The sequence below is a fragment of the Microcaecilia unicolor genome, unplaced genomic scaffold (genome assembly GCF_901765095.1).
Source record: "Microcaecilia unicolor unplaced genomic scaffold, aMicUni1.1, whole genome shotgun sequence".
Classification (NCBI taxonomy): Eukaryota; Metazoa; Chordata; class Amphibia; order Gymnophiona; family Siphonopidae; genus Microcaecilia; species Microcaecilia unicolor.
In genome coordinates this window covers 223,898-250,666 of record NW_021962870.1, presented here as the reverse complement: position 1 = coordinate 250,666, position 26,769 = coordinate 223,898, and the positions used below count along the sequence as shown (strand labels likewise).

Sequence of the window (26,769 nt, the reverse complement as noted above, 5' to 3'; positions counted from 1 at the left end):
TGTATTTGTGGAAAATGGATGGAGAATCCTTATAACCCTGAGGTAACACAGTCCATGCATACTGAAATGCTGTTTTGTACTGGCATTCCGGGGCCAGGGGCAGGCTCCAAAACCCATTTGAAATGTCTAGGACAGAAAAAAATTTACAGTTGGGGTTTAATTTAGAGATCATTGCTAGGTATGAGGCTACCACCAGTACCACAGATTTTGATACTTGATTTAGGGCGCGGAAATCTATGGTCAGTCTAAAGGAGCCTCCTGGTTTAACTATTGGCCATGCTGGAGAGTTGCATGTAGAAGAGATCGGTCTAATTATGCCCCTCTCTTCCAGTACCTGTATAATCTTAGCTACGGGTTCTATCGCCTGATGAGGTACTGGATATTGCTTTTGTGGCAGAGGATCTAACAGGATTTCTGTGGACATTCTGCCACATTCTAGTTTGTCTTGGGCCCAGACAGGGATGTCTATAACCTCGGTGGGAATTACACTCAGATCATACTGCTGGTCAGCTTTTGTGCATTGTGTGGCCAAATGCATGGGAATTGCTTCGTGCACCAAAACTGTAGACATTTTTGCAGATCCAATACATTGCCACAAGGTAAGATTAGCCATATTGAGGACATCAATTCCAATTATTTCCTTTAATGTGCTTACTATAGTGGCATCTGCACCGGGATACCCCATTTAACTGGGATAACCACACAGTTGGTAACTGTGTCATCGACCCCTTGGATTTTATATGTTTGCACATTTTCCTGGTCTGAAGTGGGAGAAACCTTGCTTGTAAAACTGATTCCAGCCCCTGTGTCAATCAACGCTAATTTATCCTGACCCCCTATCCTGCTGTTCACATTGGGGCGTCCACATGTGTCCAAAATCAAGGGTGCCACAAACTTTAATTTATATTCTGAATCTGTCTCCTTTCCCTTCTCCTGAGGTGCTGGAAGTGCATGCTCAGGTAAGTGAAAAGAGTCAGGCTGGGCACAAAATACTTCGGATTGTTTGATATTTGGACACTGGAGATCAGGACATCCCTATTCCTTTTTTTCTTGCTTATCCTGGGCAGCTATCAATTCGCTTTTTATTCTGTCTAATTCTAGCTGCATGGTATATTTATCTTGTTCCCATTTAATTTGTTGCTGTTTCAACTGGTCTGTCTGTGCTTTGAGTTCATGAAAGGGGATGTAGCCTGAGGAATTTCTAAAATTACCTCTGCTCTGCCCTCTCCATGGGGCCTGTCCTGAGTTTCCTGACCTATTGCTGTGGGAGGGCCCTTCTGCTTGCCATTTCTTTGCTTCTGACACAGTAATTACCTGGGATGGCTGAGTTTTCCACACAGATGCAATCCTAAGCATTAGCGTGTCAAAAGGAGTTTCTTTGGGGTCCTCAGCAAACAATCTGAGATGTTTAGTAATCTCGGGGGAAAGGATTTCCAACAAAAATTCTTTATGATGTGTCTGACCATAATCTTCTGTTTTGGGCCAACCCTCCTGGTCTTGAAAGGCTGCTTCTAGCACCCACAATCTGTGCGCAAATTCTTCTAGTGTGTCATTTGGCAGGGGTGCAAGTGTTCTAAATGCTTGCATTTGAGTACAGCGAAATAATTGCTCAAGACCCTTTTTCAATAACTGGTATGGGTGGGTGACAGATCCTACTTTAAAATAGTGGGGTCCTAAAGCCACGTGCATAAGTCTGTCAAAGTCAGACGTTTTTCTCTTATACTTTCCTAGGCCCCAGTGAATCAGTGGCCCATTTGCACCATTCATTCATATTAAAAGGCATAGGGCCGACCTTCTGTGTTATCCTTTCAATGTCACTATCCTTTAATGAGTCATACAGTACCAGGTTTACTGGTGTTCTGGGCCTGTCACACCATAATAGGGGGTGACTTCAACTTTCCAATTGTTCCTTTTTTGGATAGATCTTCAAACTGCAGGCCTGCCAAACATGAAATCTCAGTTTCCGATCACGCTGCCATAACTTGTGACTTTGCTTGGACAGCCAGTAAGCCTAGCTCATCTCTATGGAGATTCAAGGTCACCCTGTTGTCGGAGGCTTTATTTCTACAGCATATCTCCCAAAAGGCGGCTGAATTTTTTAACGACAATAAAGACTCTGTATCCTCTTTTATAGTAGTCTGGGAGGCATTTAAATCCTGGCTTAAGGGGGAAGTAATCAGCTATTCATCCACAAAGTCAACACTGCTAAAATTACTGATCTGGAAGAGGAAATTCACCAGCATGAAGCGTCGCTCTACACCTCATCATCCAAGTCTTCTTTACAACAGCTGCAGTCGCTCAAAATACAGTACAGCTCACTGCTGTCAAATATATCTAATGTGATAACCTTTAAACAGAGTGCTGTATATTATTCAGAAGCAAATAAAGCTGGTAAACTACTTACAACTTATTTAAAGGGCAGGAAAACAAGTCCGAGCATTGTAATGGTTAGATCCCCCACAGGGTTATCACTAACTTCTCCTCAAATTCTAGAGGCTTTTGAATCCTTCTTTAGGTCCCTATATTCTTCTGATTCTGTAGCTCGGGATAATGATGTTCATCGTTTTCTACCCACACTACAATTACCACGTGTCTCGGACAATCACATCAGGCAACTTAGCAAACCTATCTCCCTTGATGAAATAATTTCTGCAATTAATAAACTACCTTTAGGTAAAGCGCCAGGCCCAGATGGCATACCTGCGGAATTTTGTAAGGCCTTCTCTTCCACTATATCAATTCATCTGCTAGAGTCTACTTCTTCAGGACGCTTTCTGGATGCTAACATAATAGTGCTGCCCAAGCCGAACAGAGACAGCACCCTCGTACAGAATTACAGACCAATTTCGCTTTTAAATACTGACTATAAAATTTATGCAAAGATTTTATGCTGCAGAGCTTGTGCAACTGTCAATTGTTTCCCATGTTTAGTTCTGTAAATATAAGACACACCAACCCTCACCGATGACAGAACATGGGGCCAAAATTAGGAATGTTTTGTGCAATAACAATGATGGGCCCTGACACAGCTTTGCAAAACATGTCATGTTGGCTCAAGTCCAAAATATATAATCAAGAAGCCTTAAGATATGTGAAGTATGAATTTTAAAATAATTATGACAAGATAAGTTTTAATATTTTGAAAATAAAAATAAGTAGGATTTCTGTGATAAATTTGGGACCGAAGATGAGACAAGTGAGTTGTTGTTATCAAGAAAATGTTGCCTGTTCTGGAGTCAAGCAAGGAAGGTTATTCTGAGTCTGTAAACCTTCCAAGCCCTGCCCCACTCTTCTACAACTTGTCTCAATTTCCCCAGGCATCTAATCACACTTGCAGATGCCCCACCAGCTGCCTAGTAGCCGAATCCCTACTCAGTCTGCCAATGCCCATATCTGTCTTCCTCATTAAGTCACAAATTCACATCCCTGAGTTCTGCATTTTTTTTCCTGAAGGGGTGGGCACATTTGCATGGTGTGGCAGGTAAGGGGAGCATTGCCCCCTCAGTCATTGTAAAACAGAAAGCCTCTCTGTCATTCTCCTCCCCTAACTCTCAGTGGTCAATCATCCCCCCTTTACCTCCCCTCCCCCTCCTCTGCAGTCTGTCTCTCCCATCCCAGTTCCTCCTTGTTGCTCTGAAAGCATCAGTGCTGAAAAGAACAGTACCATGCCACATGATATCTCATTCAAGTGTACGACAAGTCTCTTCTAAGTCCCGATCCATCGGACTCATACAGGGCCAGTCTTAGTCAGGGGCGACAGGGGTGGTTACACAGGGCCCCATGCTCCTAGGGGCCTTGCATCTCTGGAAGTCTGTCCTCCTGTCTCGGAACACCTTCCTACTCCATACCTTAATGTGCACCTACATTTCCTTTTGATGCCACTTCCTGTTTCTGCAAGGGTAGGATGCAGCAATGAAGAGACTCTGGGCTCATCAGCTGATTGGATATGAAAATCGCTGCTGCTGTATGCCACTCTCTACTGAAATGTGGTAGATGCACATCAAAGTATGGGTAGAGGTGGGGTTCCGCGAGCTTTGAACCTCCTTTTACACTCTGATAATAGCTTATGGTGGTGGGCGCTGGTAGGGGTCTGCATAGGGCCCCCCCTATTGCTAAGACTGGCCATGGATGCATGCTTCCTGTTGCCTTGTGGGCAGGACCTGAGAGGAAACTTGCCGTGCACTTAGATGTGAGACCTGAAAGCACAACACTGTTCTTTTTACTGCTGAGGGAGTGTTAAGAAAAGGAGATGCTGGACTGAGGGGGACAGAGAGGGGAGCTGCTGAGCCAACAGAGGAGAGATGCTGGATAGAGGGAAGGAGAGAGAGAAAAGGAAACTGATGATTGCATTTGATAGGGTGGTAGAGGGTCTGATGCTAGGGTTGAGGATGGGAGAAAAGGGCCGATGGTGGCAGATCTAATATAATCTAATGTCAAGTTTATATACCACACAAATCCCAACATGATATTCTAGGCAGTTTACAATACAAGAAGTTGCACAGAAGCAGGAAAGAACAGAACAGTAAGATTAACAAAAGGTCTTCAGTTTCTTATACAACCATGCATAGTTACCTAACTTTGGTAAAGAGTTCTATTCAGTAGTAGCATCAACCTGATGTTTAAATCTTATATTTCCAAAAACCGGGTACCTCAGTACTAAATTTTCTTGCATTCTGACAGAATTATTTAAAGTAAATGTGAAAAGAACTGACTTAACAGTTCATAATTCCCATACAGCACTTGATAGACTAAACAAATAATTTTAAAAATTATTCAGGCAGGAGTGGGAGTTAGTTGGATCCGATGTGGAGTCTGGGAGAAGGAGAAGATAACTGCAGACCTGAGGATTGGATAAGGGGGCTGAAGTGGGGGACTGCAGGGAGATGAGGTGAGTAGAGAGGAGAGGCAATTGGAAGGGATAAAGGTGCAGAGAAGAAAGGAGAGAAAAAGTGGTGAAGAAACAGAATCAAAAAAGAGGTTAGGGTAGGGACAATACAAGTGTCTGACAGATGTGCTTACTTTATAGAGACACATATTCTACATGTATTGTCCACGATTTCCTGGAGAGTGTCACATTTAGGGTTCTTTATTAAGCCTTCAAATCTGAGGGGAGATATGATACAAGTTTATAAAATACTGAGTGGAGTGGAATGGGTAGAGGTGAAGTGCTCGTTTACTCTTTCCAAAAATATTAGGACTAGGGGGCATGCAATATAGCTACTAAGTAGTAAATTTAAAAAGAATCATAGAAGATATTTCTTCACTCAATGTGTAATTAAACTCTGGAATTTGTTTCTAGGGTAAAAGCAGTTAGCTTAGCAGGGTTTATAAATGTTTTGGATAGTTTCCTAAAAAAGAATCAATAAGCTAATATTAAGATGGACTTGGGAAAATCCAAAGCATATTCTAGGATAAGCAGAATAAAATTCATTTTGCTCTTCTGGGATCTTGCCAGGTACTTGTGACTTGGATTGGCCACTGTTGGAAACAGGATACTGGTCTTGATGGACCTTCAGTCTGTCCCAGTACAGCAATGCTTATGTTCTTATGTTCAAAATATTCTTATAATCTTACCTAGGTACACATAAATTGTCCAACATCAAGTCTATACAAATAATCTGTAAAGAATAAAAAGAAGAGTCAAAAGTCATAGGAATCCTCACATAGATGGTGCCTGGGAGGGTTTGAGAATGTGGAGTGAGTAATAATTCGAGTGTTGGGGGTGTGAAGATGGGGAGATTTAGTATCCGAGGAGTCCTTAGACGTATGGGGTTATCTAAATTTATATCTACCTCATGAGTCACTGCACAGACACTCAGACTCTCTAAACCTAGAAAGAGGAAAAATAATATTTAAATATCACAATTTGCTTGAATAACACTGTAAGCTACAACTCTGACAGTCTGCACCTCTCTTCCTAAGGTATTACAACATCCTTCTTGTCATGTTGAATAGCTTGCCACAGTTCCAACAGGATTCGTCCAACAGCGAGTTAACATAATTGGAGAGCAGTATGGCAAGCCGCGTGATAGAGCTGGCAATCGTATACGGACATGGACTGAACCCAGTGTGGACGTGGCATCTCTGACCATATAACGTTAAGTGCCTGGATTTATTATATTATAGAAAACAGTGAAAGAGTATGGTTCATTGTTTAGATTAAGAGAGTTTCGAGGTAGTTGGAGTAAGTGATAGGATTGACCCACTAGTTCTTTAGTTTTGAGGAAGGTGAACATTTATTTCACTTTATTAATTGAAATTAATTAAGAGCACAGGTGTACATTTGCTTATATAAATTGAAAAGATTCAAAGAGAAGTTCTATGATCGAGAAGCTTGTCCACCCTTAGAGACGTAAATCACTTCGGTGTAGCCTCGCTTGGGTAATTTTATACTCTGAGAACTTCCTTATGATTTCCATATATTAACACAAAAATATATTTCAGTACACTTTTGGGCCAATCCTTTCACTGGTATTATCTCCATGATATTATACCCTGGTTTGTATAATTAACTAATAAAAGTACGTCATAAAAGACTCAAGAGGAAATTGGAAAGTCATGGGATAGGAGCTATCTCCTATTATGGATTAAAAACTGGTTAAAGATAGAAATAGAGAGTAGAGTTAAATGATCAGTATTCTCAATGTGCTGTGTCCGCTGGTTTTTTAATTGGTAGACCTGCCATCCAAATGGCAGATGACAAGTGCAAAGTGATGCATATGTGAAAAAGGAACCCGAACTATAGCAAATAGAATGATAGGTATTATTAGGAGAGGAATGGAAAACAAAAATGAGGATGTTATAATGCATTTGTTTTACTCCACGGTGCAACCGCACCTCGAATATTGTGTGCAATTCTGGTCACCACATCTCAAAAATGATATAGTGGAATTAGAAAAGCCCCTTCCCTGCCCATCTTCAAATCCTTGCTCAAAGCCCACCTCTTCAATGTGGCTTTCGGCACCTAACCATTATACATCTATTCAGGAAATCTAGACTGCCCCAATCTTGTTTGACTGCACTTTTTGTCCTTTTGATTGTAAGCTCCTTCAAGCAGGGACTGTCCTCTGTGTTAAATTGTACAGTGCTGCGTAACCCTGGTAGCGCTTTAGAAATGTTAAGTAGTAGTAGTAATAGATCAAGGCAGATAAAGATCTGCACGGTATATCCATTATCCTCATCTGTAAATTAAGTAAGTCAAGCATAAGACTTAATTAGAATAAATTGAGTCAGACAGGATCATGTGCAGATGGCAAAAGCATGCACTGATGAATAAACCTGCAGTGAATAAAGGAATGCCAACTCTTGGCCTAATGTTGTACAATGATGATACATCTAAACCTTTTGATTTGGGCATAGGAGTAAGTGCTATCTGTCCCATATGCAGAGGTAATCATCCCAAGAAATATTAAATGTGGGGGATTGGTAAATAATGTAAAGGGACACTTATCTAATACACGAAGCCCACAAATTATAGCTTTGAGCTAGATATTCTTATGCTACTACTACTATAAATCATTTCTATAGCGCTACCAGTCATACTCAGCGCTTTACAATTGAACATGAAGAAAAGACAGTCCCTGCTCAAAAGAGCTTACAATCTAAATCAGGACAGACAGACAGGACTAATAAGGATAAGGGTAGGACAGACAGAAGGACACGTACACGAGGGGCATAATCGAATGGAAATGCCTATCTCCATGGGCGTTTATCTCCGAGAACGGGTCCGTGAAGAGGCAGGCCGAACTGTATTTTCGAAAAAATGGACGTTTACTATGTTACTAATTACTGTAATAAAATGCACCAGTCCCAGTACAGAACCTTGTTGAATAGATAGGTTTTCAGAGATTTGTGAAAGTTAGTTATTTCATTAATTGTTTTCAAGTTAGTTGGTAGTGCATTCCACAGCTGCGTGCTCATATAGGAAAAGCTGCTTGCATGTGTTAGTTTGTATTTTAATCCTTTGCAGCTGGGGAAGTGTAAATTAAGAAATATGCGAGCTGATCTTTTAGCATTTCTGGGAGGGAGGTCCACGAGGTCTAGCATGTAGGTCGGGGCATCGCCGTCAATGATTTTATGAACAATCATGCAGATCTTGAACGCGGTACGTTCTTTAAGTGGGAGCCAGTGAAGTTTCTCTCTTAGAGGTTTTGCAGTTTCATATTTTGTTTTTCCAAATATGAGTCTGGCTGCGGTGTTAAGGGCTGTTTGAAGTTTCTTGATAGTCTGTTCTTTGCAGCCAGCGTAGAGTGCGTTGCAATAGTCCAAGTGACTTAGCACCATTGACTGTACCAGGTTGCGAAAAATGGATCTTGGGAAGAAAGGTTTTACTCTTTTAAGTTTCCACATGGAGTGGAACATCTTCTTAGTTGTATTCTTCACATGGGTTTCGAGTGTGAGATTTTGGTCGATGGTAACTCCAAGAATTTTCAGATTGTTTGAGAGGGGAAGGGAAAAGTTTGGTGTGGTTATGGTGGTAAATTTAGTTGTATTATGTTGTGAGGTGAGTATAAGACATTGAGTTTTTTCTGCGTTAATTTTAGCTGGAATGCATCCGCCCAGGAGCGCATGATTTGGAAACTTTGGTTGATCTCGTTGGTGATTTCCTTTAGATCATGTTTGAATGGGATATAGATCGTGACATCATCTGCATATATGTAGGGATTGAGGTTTTGATTGGATAGTAGCTTGGCTAAGGGTATCATCATTAGGTTGAAGAGGGTTGGAGAGAGGGGGGATCCTTGGGGGACTCCAAAGTCAGGTGTCCATGGGGCTGATATGTCCGCGTTCGTTATTACTTGGTATGATCTTGTGGTCAGGAATCCTTTAAACCAGTTAAGAACGTTACCTCCAACTCCAATGTATTCTAGGATATGTAGTAATATTCCATGGTTGACCATGTCGAAGGCATTGGACATGTCGAATTGTAGGAGAAGTATGTTATTGCCAGTTGCAATTGTTTGTTTAAATGTATTCATTACAGTCACTAGTACTGTTTCAGTGCTGTGATTTGACTGAAATCCTGATTGAGATTCGTGAAGAATTGAGTATTTATTTAGGTAGTTAGTGAGTTGTTTCATCACTACGCCTTCCATAAGTTTGGTTATCAGTGGGATAGATGCTACTGGGCGATAGTTGGTTAGGTCATTTGTACTTTTCTTTGCATCTAAAGGTAAAGGTGTAAGTAGAATGCTTCCTTTATCCTTTGGGAAGAGGCCATTTTGTAGCACGTAGTTCAGGTGCCTCGTGAGGTCTGTTTTGAGTTGTAGGGGGGCAGATCTTATAAGGTTAGTAGGGCAGATGTCTAGTTTGCATTGCGACTTGGCGTATCTTCCAAGCAATTGGGAGATGTTGTCGATCGAGAGTGTGTCAAAGATGATCCATGATCAGTCTGCTGGATATGCTTAATAACATCTCTAAAAATAATCTAACAAATACGTGCTGGATGTGCCCCATTTATTCACATCTATCTATATGGCCAGTCCTTTTGTTTTTCAGAATATCTTAAGAGCATAAGTATAGCAATACTCTATCAGACCAATGGTCAATCTAGTTCAGTATCCTGCTTCCAACAGTGACCAATCCAGGTCACAAGTGTATGAGATGAGTTCCATCCCCTTTATCATTTTGGTTGTTCTTTTTTTATCCTTTTCTTATTCAGTAATATATTTTGGGGGGATATTGTGAGCAGAATCGAACGCATTACTCAAGGTGAGTTTGCACCATGGAGTGATACAGAGGCATTATAATATTCTTATTTTGCATCATTTTCCTATTACTTTGTAGTATCCTGTTTGCTTTATGACCACTGCCACACACTGGTCAGAAGACTTCAGCGTATTGTCTACAATGACACCTAGATCATTTTCTTGAGTGCTGATTGCTAAGGTGAACCCTAGCATCAGGTAACTTTGATTTGGACTATTCTTCCCAATTTCCTAAGGTCTTCCTGTAATCCGCATGTGTTTGGGCAGCTTTGTGTCATTTGTAAATGTAATTAACTCACTCATCGATCTGATTTCCAGATCATTTATAAATATGTTAAATAGCACAGATCCTTGAGGCATGCAAGTATTCACCATCCTCCACGTGAGAAAAATGACCATTTAACCCTATACTCTGTTTTCTGTCAAATAATCAAGAGAAGGACATTTCCTCCTATCCCATGACAGGAGTCTCTCATGAGGAATTTTGTCAATCCAGATCCTTTTTCTAAAAAGACTACATGATCTTGCAGCAGAGAAATGACAATCGGCCTTGAAGCAATTAAGAATTACTTCCTTTTTTAGTGTACAGTAGTGTATATGCAGAATGTACAAGAAATACAGCACTGCACTAAAATAGTACTTTTTGAATAGAAGTACTGCATTTTATACTTTTTTCTGCAAACATATTGATGAAAATAAAACTAATGTTTAATATGTAATGTTGTAATCTTGTTTTCTTTATCCTGATTTATGATTATCCGGACCACCCTCAGCATTCTACTGTACATTCATGCAACAATTATGATATCTAGTAATTAAATACATAAATCAATCTGAATATAGAGCATTTTGTTAGGGTGTATAGCATTTAGAGTCACACAGCTCCTAGGGGGGCGTTATTAGCTCTTCATCTTGGGCACAATATTTCATAGTAGCCAAGTTAAAACAGCTCTTATGGAAATGATGTCATGGTAGTAAAGAGAAAAGGTGGATGACCCTCTTGGATTCTCCAGACAAAATAACTAACCTAAGTAATGATGGCTGGGAGAAAAGCTGGAATACTCCAGTTATTTTCTTAAAGTCCCCCTCAACCGCAGTTGCTACCTCTCTGAGCCCTCCACCCCGACGAAACCAACAATAAGGCGACATAAGTCCTTCACTTGCAAAGGTAACTGCACTAGATTATGTGGATATTAAATATTTCTATGAATAAACAAGAAAATATCCTGACCAGGGAGACCATAAAGTGCCATTAAGTCCTATGTTTGAATTGTTCCTTTGTTCCATTTCTTGGACTATAGGATTATGCAAATAGGCAGTCGCCAAAGGGTGATGCAACATCCTGCAATGAAGAAAAACATAATGTGCCTTACGTCCTATGCTTAGATTGTGCCCTTCTCCTGGGACCTAAACGGATGCAGCAATAGACAGCCACTGTCACTGACATCCTTCAACAAAGAAGTCTGCCCTGACAAGTGCTTCAAGAAGGTGCGTCAACTGAAATCCTGAATTTCCATGTGACATCCTTCAATAAATAACCAGAACTCGGAATTATTTCTATAGGTAGGTAGCGTAAAGATGTATACTTTTTTATGATTAACTAACGAATTTAAATTTTGCAAGTGTTCTATAACCTTTAACCTTTACATAGAGAGTATAAGGCAACTGTCACGGTTGTGCCCATGTTTCTTGCTCTCCTTCTTCTGGCCACCTGGTGGCCATACCTGGTGGCTGCAATGGACTGTCTGGTTACTGTCACCCGTTCCAGATTTCAGCCCAGTCCGGTCCGGATCTTCCAGGCGGCCAGGCTTGCTTGTTTTGTTTGAGCCTGCACAGCACCCGTAGCTGCCTGGTGATTGCTACAGCTGAGCCTCAACTGTTGCTGGGCTTATTAGCCATTTGGAAACTCTCTGCTTTGCCTTTGCATCGCCTAAGGCCCTGGTATGTTGGTGCTTGTTGCACTTCTGCCTAGTTTAGTTTCTTGTTCTAGTTCCCTGACTGATTCTAGTTTAGTCTTTGTGTAGCTTAGATTGTACTGTCCTAGTCTTGATTCTTGTTTGTATTTCTGTGTCTAGTTCTGGGTTCTCTGTGTTTCTTGTTTAGTGGCTGCCTGGCAGCTTTCAGTTCTGTCTTTTGTTTGTCAGTGTTTGTGTTTCTGTTTAGGGGCTGCGTTGTCCAGTAAGTCCTGCCGGCCGCCTGCACCCAGGGGCTCAACTCCTGGGGAACGGTGGTCAAGCGCAGGTGAAGCTGTTCCTGTTCTGCCTGTTCCAGTCTGCTTGCCTTAGCTGCAACTCCAGTCCGGGGTTCCAGTCCTGTTCTGCCCGGTCCCTGGTTTGGGGGTGGTTTTGCCTGCCGCTGCCGCTCCTCGGCAGTGGCCCAAGGGCTCACAAATCTAGTTCCTGCTTTGAAAAACGTGACAGCACCAGCCTAATTCAAGATGGCAGACCCTGCTCAGCCATAGTGAGAGAGAGAGAACTGCTGATCAGCATTCATGCTGTTTTTCCGTGTTCAAGAGCTGCTACTTGTATGTGCTGTCTGCTCTTTTTTTTTTTATTTAATATGGTTAGCACTCATTGTAGAATTTTTATTTTGTTTTTAACTTTTTAGGCTGTCTTGTATGTAGATTTACTAATTAAGGGGAAACACTCTTTTGCTTTTTATTAGGTGTGTGTCCCCTTTCTGTATTTTATATGTGATCTTTTATATGTTACTGGTGTCCACTAGATATTCACATGTTTTTAATTTATTCTGATCATAACACGTTGAAAGTACTTGTGTATAAATATACTGGTAATATGATTGACAGTTACATTTGGTGCCATTTTTGTCTTCCACAATTGATTTTTTATATGCATTGTGACCTAGCATACTCAATAGATTTTTGTTTGGTATTCTATTTTATTTATATTTCTTATTGTTTAGTTACTATTATTTTTATTTATTGATTATGATTTTTTTACCGCCTTTTTGAAGGAATTCACTCTAGGCTGTGTACAGTAAGAATAGATCGAACATGAGCAATAGGCAATTACAGCAGTAAAAATGTTCAAATAGCAATACAAAGTAAGGCAAAGTATAATACTTACAATGTCAACATATAGTAACATAGTAAATGACGGCAGATAAAGACCTGAATGGCCCATCCAGTCTGCCCAACAAGATAAAATCATATTACATGGTATGTAATACTTTATATGTATATCCGAGTTCGATTTGTCCCTGCCTTCCTCAGGGCACAGACTGTAGAAGTCCACCCTGCACCGGTTTTATTCTCCAAATACCGGCGTCCACTAAGATTCCATACATCCATTCCTTCTAAACAGGATTCCTTTGTGTTTATCCCACGCATGTTTGAATTCCATTACTGTTTTCATCTCCACCACCTCCCGCAGCAGGGCATTCCACATATCCACCACCCTCTCTGTGAAAAAATACTTTCTGACATTACTCCTGAGTCTGCCCCCCTGCAACCTCAATTCATGTCCTCTAGTGCTACTACCTTTCCGTCTCAGGAAAAGGTTCATATGCAGATTTAAACCTTTCAAAATGTGTTTGTCTGTATCATGTCATCCCTGTTTCTCCTTTCTTCCAAGGTATACATGTTCAGGTCGGCAATTCTCTCCTCGTATGGTTTGCAATTCAAATCTCGTACCATTTTTGTAGCTTTTCTTTGCACCGCTTCCAGGCTTTCTACATCTTTAACCAGATTCGGCCTCCAAAACTGAACACAATACTCCAAGTGGGGCCTCACCAATGACTTGTAGAGGGGCATCAACACCTCCTTTCTTCTGTTGGTTATACCCCTCTCTATGCAGCCTAGCATCTTTCTAGCCATGGCTGTCGCCTTGTCACATTAAACAAAATGTGGCATAGATACAGACTGCCCTTTATATAGGTGTACACATATATTATTATTCACCCTTCTGATCTAAATCAACGATACCACATATTCACATAAATGTAAACACAGCTGATAAATAACAATGTATAAGACAGTCATGACCCAGATGAAATATATCAATACTATAATCTAAGATATTATGGTCACTTCCCTTGGGGACATAAACGTGCCCATGCATGGGACTTAATCCACAAATACTCTTCATTCTCGCCAGCTCAGACAGAACTCCCTTTAACTCTGGTCGAGTTTTGAATGACTTCATCAGAAAGGGAACGGCAAACATAAAGTACTGATCAACAATACTATAGTTTCCCCACGTACTAGGGTATCTACTATAATAAAACGCACCCTCAACGTTCTGAAGACAAAAGTTCTGAAGTCACACCACTAGAGAAAGGGTTCGGAAGTTCATGGTGGTGAAGCCACCACAATGCTTCCCGTGATGATGACGAGGGCAGAACAGTGGAACAAATGATGGAGGTTGGCAGCCAGTCTCCAGCGAGCCAGGCGGGGGAGGAGTAGGGAAACACGCTCCGGAGACTGGCTGCCAAGCTCCATCATTAGCTAAAAAAAACCCCAAAAAACAAAACATACAAAACCACGGAGTAACCAAATATCAAAAAGAAAAAAAAACACGGTTGCTCACGCCGATGCAGGTAACTCCACCTCCCCCCCCTTCGTCTTCACCTTTTCACCAACCGACCGTGCAAAAGCATTCCCCGCCTCAGCCAAGCCACCCGACGGTACACAAAGAAAAAAGCTAAGAAAAAAAACCCTGCAACAGGGCTCCGTACACAGCAGAGGGGTGCAGGAGGGGAGGAGAGGGTCGCTGGACATGGAGCTGCTACAAATTCAACATCTGTTAGAAAAAGTGCTAATACTTTGGATTTCAACAGCTTCAGTAACACAACCTCTTCATACCTCTATTGCCCATGTAGCAATACCAACTTCTAAACAGGTGAGGGTACTTTACTCACTCATTAAAAGAAACAAAAAACAGCATGCTGTGACAAATACAGATCTATTCATTAAATCTTACCTTCTGTGCTGTGCCCTGCAGCTCTTTTCTACCACACTTGTAGCTCACAACTAACCTCTTTCCAGGCTCTGCCATGCTGCAGGCAGAAGCTGAGCCCTGCCATTCGCTTCCTCACAGCAAACAGCACAGCTAATTAACCAGTGCCAGCCAGACTGGGGAAGGGGGTAGCAGGGCAGAGATGGCCCGTTAACTTTCTGTAAAGGAGCATCTGTGCTGGCCGGAAGCCAAGGAAACGGACATGAGCTGAGTCTGTGCTAGATTCGTCCTTGCTGTATGTGCATACATGGGGGAAGGGGAATTTAAAAACGGGGTTTTGGTGCATATTTACTACTTATAAAATTACCCTGCCCTATGTTCAAGTACATACAGCATGCCTCTACGGTTTGGAGTGTGGGTGAAAGTCATGATATACACATACCTCTGCATTCTATATAGATCAACCAAATTTGGATGTCCAAAAAAGACAATCACTTAATGAAACATCAACTTCCTAATTAATCAGGTCACGCGTAACTAAAAACTGGAAATAACTTAGCAGGGTTTAAAAAATGTTTGGATAGCTTCCGAAAGGAAAAGTCCACAGCCTAAAATTAAAATGGACTGTGCTCAACTTAGCAGGCTTTAAAAAAGGTTTTCATGACTTCCTAAACGAAAAATCCATAGCCTATTATTAAAATGGACTGTGCTCAACCATTCTCTCACACACACTCTCACTCTATGTCACACACACACTCGCACATTCACTCTGTCTCTCTCTCTCACACAGTCACTCTCACACACACTCTCTCAAACATACACACTATGATTAAAACCTTGCTAGCGCCCGTTTCATTGGTCTCAGAAACGGGCCTTTCTTACTAGTATTTCAATGTTTCTTAGAAACCTTTCATATTCAAAACTTCATTACTTACAAAACAAATTTCAACTTGAAACTCCAATAGCGGACACAAACCCCGGGCGGGTTCGCATCTAGAATCCTCCCTCTCTCAATTCAGAGCGTGTGACGTCAAGACACAATGCTCCATTTAAATTCCCACACGAGCCCCTCGATCGGCTCTTTCAAATAATTTGAATTGAGAGAGGGAGGATTCTAGACACGAACCAATCTCCGCCTTCCTCTGGTTTCTTCCCCCAGTGACGGTGGAATGACTCTTCCAGTATATATAGATCACAGTTCGCAGATCCAGAGCAGAATCTGAAGACTCAGAGACAAGAGAGAAAGACTTCCTGAGCTAGATCATGGAGGGAGCTGTCACTTTTCTGCTGATCACCCTGACACTTTCCAGCCTCCCAGGTATAGTCACCTCTTAAAAGTGTATAAAATCTGAAAAAATCAAGTACCTGGCAAGATCCCAAAACAGTACAATATATTTTATGCTGCTTATCCTAGAAATAAGCAGTGGATTTCCCCAAGTCCATTTTAATAATGATCTATGGACTTCTTTTAGGAAGCCATCCAAACCTTTGTAAAACCATACTAAGCTAAGTGCTGTTAATACATTCACTCGCAACGAATTCCAGAGTTTAATTACACGTTGAGTGAAGAAACTTTTTCTCTGAATCATTTTCAATTTACTACTTTGGATCTTTATTGTATGCCCCCAAGTCCAGTATTTTTTGGAAAGAAGTGATTCACATCTACCCATTCCACTCCACTCATTATTTTATAGACCTCGAAGAGTTCTAGCCACTTTAGCCTTTCCTCTTAGGGAAGTCATTCCAACCCCTTTATCATTTTCATTGCCCTTCTCTATACCTTTTCTAATTCCACTATATCTTTTTTGAGATGTGGTGACCAGAATTGCACACAATATTCGAGGTGCGGTTGCACTGTGGAGTGAAACAAAGGCATTATAACATCCTCATTTTTGGCTTCCATTCCTTTCCTAATAATACCTATCATTCTATTTGCTATAGTTCGGCTTCCTTTTTCACATATGCATCACTTTGCACTTGTCATCTGCCATTTGGATGGCAGGTCTACCAGTTAAAAAACCAGCGGACACAGCACATTGAGAATACTGATCAGTTAACTCTACTCTCTGTTTCTATCTTTTAACCAGTTTTTAATCCATAATAGGAGCTACCTCCTATCCCATGACTTTCCAATTTCCTCTTGAGTCTTTCATGAGGTACTTTTATTAGTAACATGTCATTTATCTTTAAAATCGAGTGAGGTACACGAAGATTGGAGGGTGCCCTAAGTAACGCTGAATTTTAAAAAAAAGGTCCTAGAGGAGATCCGTGAAATTATAGACCGGTGAGCCTGACGTTGGTGCTGGGCAAACTACTTTTCAAAATTCAGATACACAATTTCGACTGGCTCATCTTTATCCACATGTCTATTCACCCCTTGAAAGAAATGTAATAGATTGGTGAGGCAAGATTTCCCTTCAGTAATTCTGTTGGCTTTGTCTCATTAATCCATGCTTTCGAATATGCTCTGTAATTTTGTTCCTTATAATAATATCTACTATTTATAGAGATTTCATTCAGTTTCTCTGACTCGTCAGCTTTGATTACCATTTCTGGCACCGGTATCTCTGACGTAACGTCCGCGAGGGCGGGGCACGGAAGGAAAGAGGAGAGGTCTGCCCTGCCGCTGCTTGCTGCGAAGTGAAAGGAGGCTCAAGGTTAGTTCCGAGAGCCCGGCCCGATAGCGGGTGGAGGGGGGCCAGCGACCTCGGGTGGGGGGGCCTGGTGATCTCGGGTGGGCGGTGAACTCGGGTGGGCGGCGACCTCGGGTGGGGGGGGGCCAGGGGCGGCCTTGTCCCGGGCCCGGCTCTGGCTCTCGGCGACCCGACCATGAAAAATGAGTTTATTTTGTTGGGCAGACTGGATGGACCGTACAGGTCTTTATCTGCCGTCATTTACTATGTTACTCTTTGGGATTCTACATGGAATGTTGCTACTAATTGGGATTCCAGAATCTTCAGAACTTTTAGTACAAGAACAGTGCTGGGCAGACTTTATCTGCTGTCATTTATTATGTTACTATCCAGCTTATTGTCGAAAGAGAAGGACGCCCATCTTTCGACACAAATCGGGAGATGGGCGTCCTTCTCCCGCAGGCGCCCAAATCGGTATAATTAGGGTTACCATATGGCTCCAGAAAAAGGAGGACGGATTGAGCCAGCCGAGTTTTACTTCCATTGCTTTCAATGGAAGTAATTGAGCCGGCCGGGTTTTACTTCCATTGCTTTCAATGGAAAGCAATGGAAGTAAAACCCGGCTGGCTCAATCCGTCCTCCTTTTTCTGGAGCCATATGGTAACCCTAGGTATAATCGACAGCCGATTTTGGGCGCTGTTGCATTCCCTACCTTGTTCTTCTAGTGGCGGCCATATTGGAAGGATCATCTGAGCAGCAACCATTTTGGAAAGATCATCTGAGGGGCAGCCATCTTGGAAGGATTGTTTGAGGAGCAGCCATCTTAGGTAGTTCATCAACGAGGCAGCCATCTTGAATATCTTTTGGGCGTGCCCTATGAGATCTCTCACCTCTCAGCTGTGACCAGGATCCTCTGATTGGAGGCCTATTTAAGAGCTGGCCTGTGACACCATCTTTGCTTCGGCTTCTATCTTGTTAGAGGTTGGTGCTGGTGATTGAACATTCTTCTTCCTACTTTCCTGTTGATGCTGACTTGGATTGAACCTGACCATTGTCTGCTTGCTGCCTGCCCTGACCTGTAGATTGAACTTGAGCCTTCTTTACTGGCTGCCTACCCAATCTGTGTTCCGGATCTGTTCTACTCCTGCCTGCCACGGCGGGTGGCCGTCCAACCCCGACCGTATCCGGAAGTCCTGGGGGCCACTTGCACCTGGGAGCTCAACTCCTGGGGAACGGTGGTCGCTTCCCAGGTGAAGCTAGGAGTTGTCCGTCCGGCTGCCTGACTGAGTGCGGAGCTTCGCAGATCCTCCACACTCTGTCAAGGCGCAAGGGCTCACTACTTCAGTGCCAACAGGCGCCCCCAACTGCAGTCCGTCACGGGGATGACCAAAGTTCCTGGGGGCATTCGGAGGCATAGCGAAGGCGGGATAGGGGTATGTTTATCGGCCGAGAAGAGATGGGCGTCATCGGCTGATAATGGAAAAAAGAAGGGCGCCCCAGCAAGAATTTGGTCCGCTTTATTTGGTCCCTTTTTTTCAGGTCCAAGTCAAAAAAAGTGCCCGAACAGACCAGATGACCACTGGAGGGAATCGGGGATGACCTCCCCTGACTCCCCCAGTGGTCACTAACCCCCTCCCACCAAAAATAAAAACAACTCTATGCCAGCCTCAAATGTCATACCCAGCTCCCTGACAGCAGTATGCAGGTCCCTGGAGCAGTTGTGGTGGCTGCAGTGGACTTCAGGCAGGTGGACCCAGGCCCATCCCCCCCACCTCTTACACTTGTGGTGGTAAATGGGAGCCCTCCAAAACCCACCCGAAACCCACTGTACCCACATGTAGGTGCCCTCCTTCACCCCTTAGGGCTATGGTAGTGGTGGATAGTTGTGGGGAGTGGGTTTTTTTTTTTTGGGGGGGGGGTTGGGGGGCTCAGCACCTAAGGTAAGGGAGCTATGTACCTGGGATCAATTTGTGAAGTCCACTGCAGTGCCCCCTAGGGTGCCCGGTTGGTGTCCTGGCATGTGAGGGGGACCAGTGCACTATGAATCTTGGCCCCTCCCATGACCAAATGCCTTGGATTTGGTCGTATTTGAGATGGGTGCCCTCGGTTTCCATTATCGGCAAAAACTGAGGGCTCCCATGTCTAACGCCGGCGACCTCAGCATTTAGGTCGACCAACTCTTAGGTCGACCTAAATGTTAAGATTTTGGCATCCCCGACCGTATTATCGAAACGAAAGATGGACGCCATCTTGTTTCCATATTACGGGATGCCCCGCCCCTTTGCGGAGACATCCTCAGAGATGGGCGTCCCCATTCAAAAATGCTCCTCTATGTTACTTTGCCCTGGTGTTATATTTACTGAGTCAATATCAGAGTTATTGAAATCACCCATTATTATTGTGTTGTCTTGTTTGTTTGTCTCTCTAATTTCTGATAACATTTCTACATCCATCTGTCCATTCTGGCCAGGTTGACAGTAGTACCCTTCAATCACTATCCTTTTCCCCTTTACACATGGAATTTCAATCCATAGGGATTCCAAGATGTGTTTTGATTCCAGCCCTCCGTAACATGCAAAGTGACTACTTCACCAATTCGATCCACCCTATCACTACGATATCATTTGTATCCTGGTATGACAGTGTCCTACTGTTATTCTTCTACCAGGTCTTAGAGATGACAATTATATCTAATTTAGTGCAATCTGTTCTAACTCTCCCATCTTCATTTCTTAGGGTTCTGGCAATTGCATATAGATATTAATCAAATATTGGGGTGGGGAAGAAATCATAAATAAAGATCAATGCAGGGGTCATGGGGTGGGGCTCAGAAAAATATGTTTCCCTAGGTCCAATATAGCATTAAACTAGACCTGGTCCTCAGAAGAATGTTGTAATACTTTAGGAAGAGAGGTGCAGACTGTCAGAGTTGTAGCTTTCAGTGTTATTCAAGCAAATTATGATATTTAAATATTTTTATTTTTCCTCTTTCTAGGTTTAGAGAGTCTGAGTGTCCGTGCAGTGACTCACGAGGTAGATATAAATTTAGTTAACCCCATACGTCTAAGGACTCCTCTGATACTAAATCTCCCCATCTTCACACCCCCAACACTCGAATTATTACTCACTCCACATTCTCAAACCCTCCCAGGCACCATCTATGTGAAGATTCCTATGACCTTTGACTCTTCTTTTTTATTCTTTACAGATGATTTGTGTAGACTTGAGGATGGACAAGGTTTGTGCACCTAGGTAAGATTATAAGAATATTTTGAACATAAGAACATAAGCATTGCTGTACTGGGACAGACAGAAGGTCCATCAAGACCAGTATCCTGTGGCTAATCCAGGTCACAAGTACCTGGCAAGATCCCAGAAGAGCAAAACAAATTTTATTCTGCTTATCCTAGAATATGCTTTGGATTTTCCCAAGTCCATCTTAATATTAGCTTATTGATTCTTTTTTAGGAAACTATCCAAAACATTTATAAACCCTGCTAAGCTAACTGCTTTTACCCTAGAAACAAATTCCAGAGTTTAATTACACATTGAGTGAAGAAATATCTTCTATGATTCTTTTTAAATTTACTACTTAGTAGCTATATTGCATGCCCCCTAGTCCTAATATTTTTGGAAAGAGTAAACGAGCAATTCACCTCTACCCATTCCACTCCACTCAGTATTTTATAAACTTGTATCATATCTCCCCTCAGATTTGATGGCTTAATAAAGATCGCTAAATGTGACTTTCACCCGGAAATCTTGGACAATTCATGTAGAATATGTGTCCCTAGAAAGTAAGTACATCTGTCAGTCACTTGTATTGTCCCTACCCTAACCTCTTTCTTGATTCTGTTTCTTCACCACCCTTTCTCTCCTTTCTTCTCTCCACCTTTATTCCTTCCAATTATCTCTCCTCTCTACTCACCTCTTCTCTCATCTCTCTGCAATCTCCCACTTCAGCCCCCTTATCCAATCCTCAGGTCTGCAGTTATCTCCCCTTTCTCCCAGACCCCACATCAGATCCGACTAACTTCCACTCCTGCACGAATCATTTTTAAAATTATTTGTTTAGTCTATCAAGTGCTGTATGGGAATTATGAACTGTTAACTCAGTTCTTTTTTAAAAATAATTCTGTCAGAATGCAGGAAAATTTAGTACTGAGGTACCGGTTTTTGGAAATATAAGATTTAAACATCAGGTTGATGCTACTACTGAATGGAATTCTTTACCGTTAGGTAACTATGGATGGTTGTATAAGAAACTGAAGACCTTTTGTTAATCCTACTGTTCTGTTCTTTCCTGCTTCTGTGCAACTTCTTGCATTGTAAACTACCTAGAATCTCATGTTGGGATTTTTGTGGTATATAAACTTGACATTAGATTAGATTAGATCTGCCACCATCGGCCCTTTTCTCCCATCCTCAACCCTAGCATCAGACCCTCTACCACCCTATCAAATGCAATCATCAGTTTCCTTTTCTCTCTCTCTCTCTCCTTCCCTTTATCCAGCATCTCTTCTCTGTTGGCTCAGCAGCTTCCCTCTCTGTCCACCTCAGTCCAGCATCTCCTTTTCTTAACACTCCCTCATTGTCTGCCCTTCTCATCGCAGATCCTCTGTGTGTCTCTGACAGGGTCAGCAGTGAAAAGTACAGTGTTGTGCTACCAGGTCATACATTTAAGTGCACGGCAAGTTTCCTCTCAGTCCCTGCCCACAAGGCAAGAGGAAGAATGCATCCATGACCGGTCTTAGCAATTGGGGGGCCCTATGCAGACCCCTACCAGCGCCCACCACCATAAGCTATTATCAGAGTGTAAAAGGAGGCTCAAAGCTCTCGAAACCCCACTTCTACCCATATTTTGATGTACATCCACCACATTTCAGTAGAAAGTGGCATACAGCAGCAGTGATTTTCATATCCCATCAGCTGCTGAGCCCAGAGTTTCTTCATTGCTGCATCCTACCCTTGCAGAAACAGGAAGTGGCATCAAAAGGAAATGTAGATGCACATTAAGGTACGGAGAAGGAAGGTGTTCCGAGACAGGAGGACAGACGTAGCAGAGATGCAAGGCCCCAAGGAGCATGGGGCCTTGTGTGACCACCCCTGTCGCATCTGCAAGTGTGATTAGATGCCTGGGGAAATTGAGACAAGTTGTAGAAGAGTGGGACATGACGTGGAGATGGTATGAATCTGGTTTGGAAGGTTTACAGACTCGGAATAACCTTCCTTGCAGGGTTGTGGTTTGCTTGACAAGTAGTTGGCAGTGGAGGGACTGTGTGTTGCTGCCACTGAGGTGATACCAGGATCTGAATCATTTTTTTAGTAAGCTGTAAAAGGAAACATTCTCCCCTGTATAGACTCCAGAACAGGCAAAATATTCTTGATAACGACAACTCACTTGTCTCATCTTCGGTCCCAAATTTATCACAGAAATCCAAAATATCAAAACTTATCTTGTCATAATTATTTTAAAATTCATACTTCACATATCTTAAAGCTTGTTTATTATATATTTTGGACTTGAGCCAACATGACATGTTTCATAAAGCTGCGTCAGGGCCCATCATTGTTATTGCGCAAAACATTCCTAATTTTGGCCCCATGTTCTGTCATCGGCGAGGGTTGGTGTGTGTTCTGTGTACAAACCTCAATCTCTGTGTCTTATATTTACAGAGCTAAACATGAGTCCCAATTACCATTTATAGAAGCTCTGGATTGTTGTTGTGCAATGTATACGGGAGAATCTTCTAGTCTACCATGAGAGAAAATGTGAGTATTGAGCTCTGTAGAAAGAAAATAATTCAGGGTATCCCTGGACCTGCATCTGTGCCTCCCAGGCAGAGTTTTGGAGCTGAAATGGGTGGGTGGGATGGAAATGGGGTTACCAGTGAGGGGGATTAAACCTCAGGGAGCAACACCTGAATGAAGGTTCCTGACACCACAGCCCAAAGGAGGCTAAATCTGACTGAGATGGAAACCCAGGGAAGCAGGAAAAGGACACCAGACCAATAGAATGTGAATTAGTATAATTCCATTACCATATATACAACTAGGTAGTATGTACATGAAAATCTCACAGTCCTGCTTAGTTCTCTCAGATAAATGAAATTAATAAATTCCATAGTTGTAGGAATTGGTTTAATTTGTTTACCTTACTGCTGGGAGAGCAGGGGGGTCGGATGGAGGTGTCCTGGGTTGCCAGGGAGATGTTTAATTAGGATGAATTCCTGCACATGAGCAATTCATTCCAAGGAGACCTGCACTGACACCTGAGATTTTAAAAGTGCTAAAAGAAGTTTTAAAAGTATTTGCATTAAATCTAATTGCAGAATTTAGGTGCTAGGAAATGGGATTGGTATGCTATGTACTCAAATTTGCTCAAGCCTTATGCAAATTAGTCCGTTTTTGGGAGGTTCTCATTTGCATATTTGTGGGTAAACATTGATGGGAATGTTTACAGCCTTAATGTTAGGGCATGGCTCTGATCCAAAATGTGAAGTTTGATACAAAAACGAAGGGTTTATCTAGTGTTTTTGACTAAAAATTCCCATTAGAGTGTCTGTATGTTAATCTGCAATCAAATAGAGCTTTCTGATTGGATGATCAGCTCCTGTTAGAAATCTGCCCAGCAGTGTTGCCAGGTGGGCGGTTTTCCCGCCCTATTGGGCGGTTTTCCGCGACCCGCCGCGGGAAATTTTTGCCCGCGGCGGGTTGCGTTTTTTTCAGCGATTTTTCGGGCCGTGGGGGCGGGGCTAGTGGCGTTTTGGGCGGGGTTAGTGACGTTTTGGGCGGGGCCGATGATGGTGAGGCGGGGCCGATGACGGCAGGGGCGGGGTTGATGACGGTGGGGGTGGGGGTATCAGGGGCGGGGTTTAACTTTGGGCAGGTTTTGGGCTGGTTTTGGGCTGGTTTGGGTGGGGAAAAAATGTTCCACCTGGCAACCCTGCTGCCCAGGAACAGAGAGGGGAGAGCAACTGACGATTTGGCCAAGACAGACATGCAGCTGTGAGCTCCGTGTGTGTAAGAATTGAAAGAAAGAATTGTTGTTTGATCTAAGTTGACTGAAATTATAAAAGAGTGCCTTATATGTGTGAAAAGAGATTGGTGGAGATTTACAAGTTTGAGGTTTCTTCTGAGAAAAGGATCTGAATATTTCAGGATTACTTGAAGCTTATGAAAAATAGAAAAGGGAGAATTTCAGTTTAAGAGTGTTTAAATCCTATAAGTTCAAAAAAGACTTTGCTCACATTTTGAATTAGCCAGATTAGTAAACTTACTGAGTAGAGAGGGGAATGCATCTATGAGTGTGTGAGTGAGAGAGTTTCATTCATTTTAGGAGCTTCAAAAGGGAAGAAGTGCTCTCCATCTACATAGATAGGGCTATAAATTTTCAGTTTAATAATTTGAGTCAGGAAAATTAGAGGGTAGGAAGTTTCTTTAGCTTGGCACAGTCCAGGTTCCTGCTGTAGGTAGTCAAATCGATGAAAGACAACTTCTAAAGGAGAGATCTCTTGAAGAAGGAAACAACTTAATACAGGAAATTGAGGAAGAGAGAGAGACAATTCACACTTTTTCTGAAACTCCTGTTTACCACACAAGTGAACTGAGATTTAATTTTGAAAATATAGGAAGAAGGAGAAATCCAATTAACATAGTAACATAGTAGATGACGGCAGAAAAAGACCTGCACGGTCCATCCAGTCTGCCCAACAAGATAATTTCACGTGTGCTACTTTTTCTGTATACCTTACCTTGATTTGTAACTGTCATTTTCAGGGCACAGACCGTACAAGTCTGCCCAGCACTATCCCCGCCTCCCAACCACCAGCCCCGCCTCCCACCACCGGCTCTGGCACAGACCGTATAAGTCTGCCCAGCACTATCCCCGCCTCCCAACCACCAGTCCCGCCTCCCACCACCGGCTCTGGCACAGACCGTACAAGTCTGCCCAGCACTATCCCCCGCCTCCCAACCACCAGCCCCGCCTCCCACCACTGGCTCTGGCACAGACCGTACAAGTCTGCCCAGCACTATCCCCGCCTCCCACCACCAGCTCCGCCACCAATATTTATGATGTCAAAGATGAAATAGGACGATAGCTCTCAACCTGAGTAAGATCCAGAACACTCCCCTTCAATAAAGGATAAACTGAAGCCCTTTTTAGAGTCACAGGACTTATTAATGAGGGCAGTCGTGGGATCTAATAGGTCATATTTCAAAAATTAATAAGGTTGGGACTCTTCAAAATGTTCTCTACTGTAACTTGAGACTCCTCTGAGGACTCTTTACTGGGACTGTAGCCAAGTTTGTTTTAATAACTCCTGCTCTGAGCTCTGTGACTCTACTTAGCTGAGGACATATCAGGAACTCCTTCCACTGTTCTGAGTTTCAGGGTCTAGGTAGGAGTGTTAGTGCTCTATATGATGTTGTGAGGTGGGGGCGAGATATTCCCCCTGGTTCTGCTCATGCTTTTCCACCTCTCTCTCCTCCTCTAGTGAACCGGACCTGTACTTGATTTTGGACCAGCCTCACTGTTGAAATTCAGAAGAGTCTTTCTCCCGCTTGAGGACACCACCCCTGTACCCTCTACTCCAACAGCCCTCCAGGGACTCCCGGTGACATTACCGGAGCTCTGGTTACTTTCTAGTAGAGTAAATAAAACCTTTGCAGCATCATTCAGTGATTGTCTTATTGTTGTCTAAATACAATGAGGTTAATATTTGTAGCAAGTATCTCAGATTGACAGGGTGAGAGATACCCCAGAGGCAGTACACAAATATTCTCCAGCTCATTCTCAAGCATTTTCCACCCTTCTTCACAGAGGGTATAGTTGTGAAAATCCTCACCCTCCCTTTTATGGTGAAACCCTTTGGGCAGTGGTTAAGCCCAATATTTCTCCTCTCTCTGACTGTGGGTATGAAACTGGTTTCTACTTATATTTTACTTCCTAATATATTACAGGGTCTGCAGCCTGGATTTTAAAGGGTAGAATCATGGACTATATATCCCACAATGCTTTAGGGTTTAAATTCCAAACCAAGATTGGCCAAATGTCTCCCTCCTGGAACTAGGTAACTTGGCAGCTCTGCATTAGAGGTTCCCTATAAAGTGTTTCCAGTGGTTTCTGAGGATTCATTTCTCTGCTCTTCAAGGAAACACCTTTATCCTGGGTTATCCCCTTGTTCGAAGAGAGCAGCCTACTTCTGTGCAATCTGGAAGACGTTGTAACTGGTTAGGCCACAGGGTCTTTACTTGCCTTCATTTTTTCTCTGTTTCAATGCTTCTTACTGCCATGATCCTGAGGTTTGGGGATGCCCTTCTTCTCCCTACTCCAAAGAGTCCTGTCAAGTGATTACAACTACCTTTGCTTAGTGCAATGGGGCCGAGAACAGGGTGAGATTGCTCTTGCCCCAAAGTATACAACAAATATCCCCTATAAATTGCAGGGGGGGGATAGAATGACTCAGGTTTTGGGAAAGGATGAACATTGCCAACTTTTGTTGCCAGATT

The 26,769-nt window shown here is 42.7% G+C and overlaps 2 long non-coding RNA genes across 2 annotated transcripts; both read left to right on the top strand.

The window, feature by feature from the left end:
- The first annotated feature begins 11,076 nt into the window (after window positions 1–11,076).
- LOC115458586 lies at window positions 11,077–20,504 on the top strand. Its single transcript, XR_003940092.1, has 3 exons — window positions 11,077–11,270; window positions 20,252–20,289; window positions 20,465–20,504. It is a non-coding gene; the product is annotated as an uncharacterized LOC115458586 (long non-coding RNA).
- Window positions 20,505–22,258: 1,754 nt separating this feature from the next.
- Window positions 22,259–25,849, top strand: LOC115458584. The gene is made up of 3 exons (XR_003940089.1): window positions 22,259–22,273; window positions 22,933–23,028; window positions 25,755–25,849. It is a non-coding gene; the product is annotated as an uncharacterized LOC115458584 (long non-coding RNA).
- Window positions 25,850–26,769: the final 920 nt, after the last annotated feature.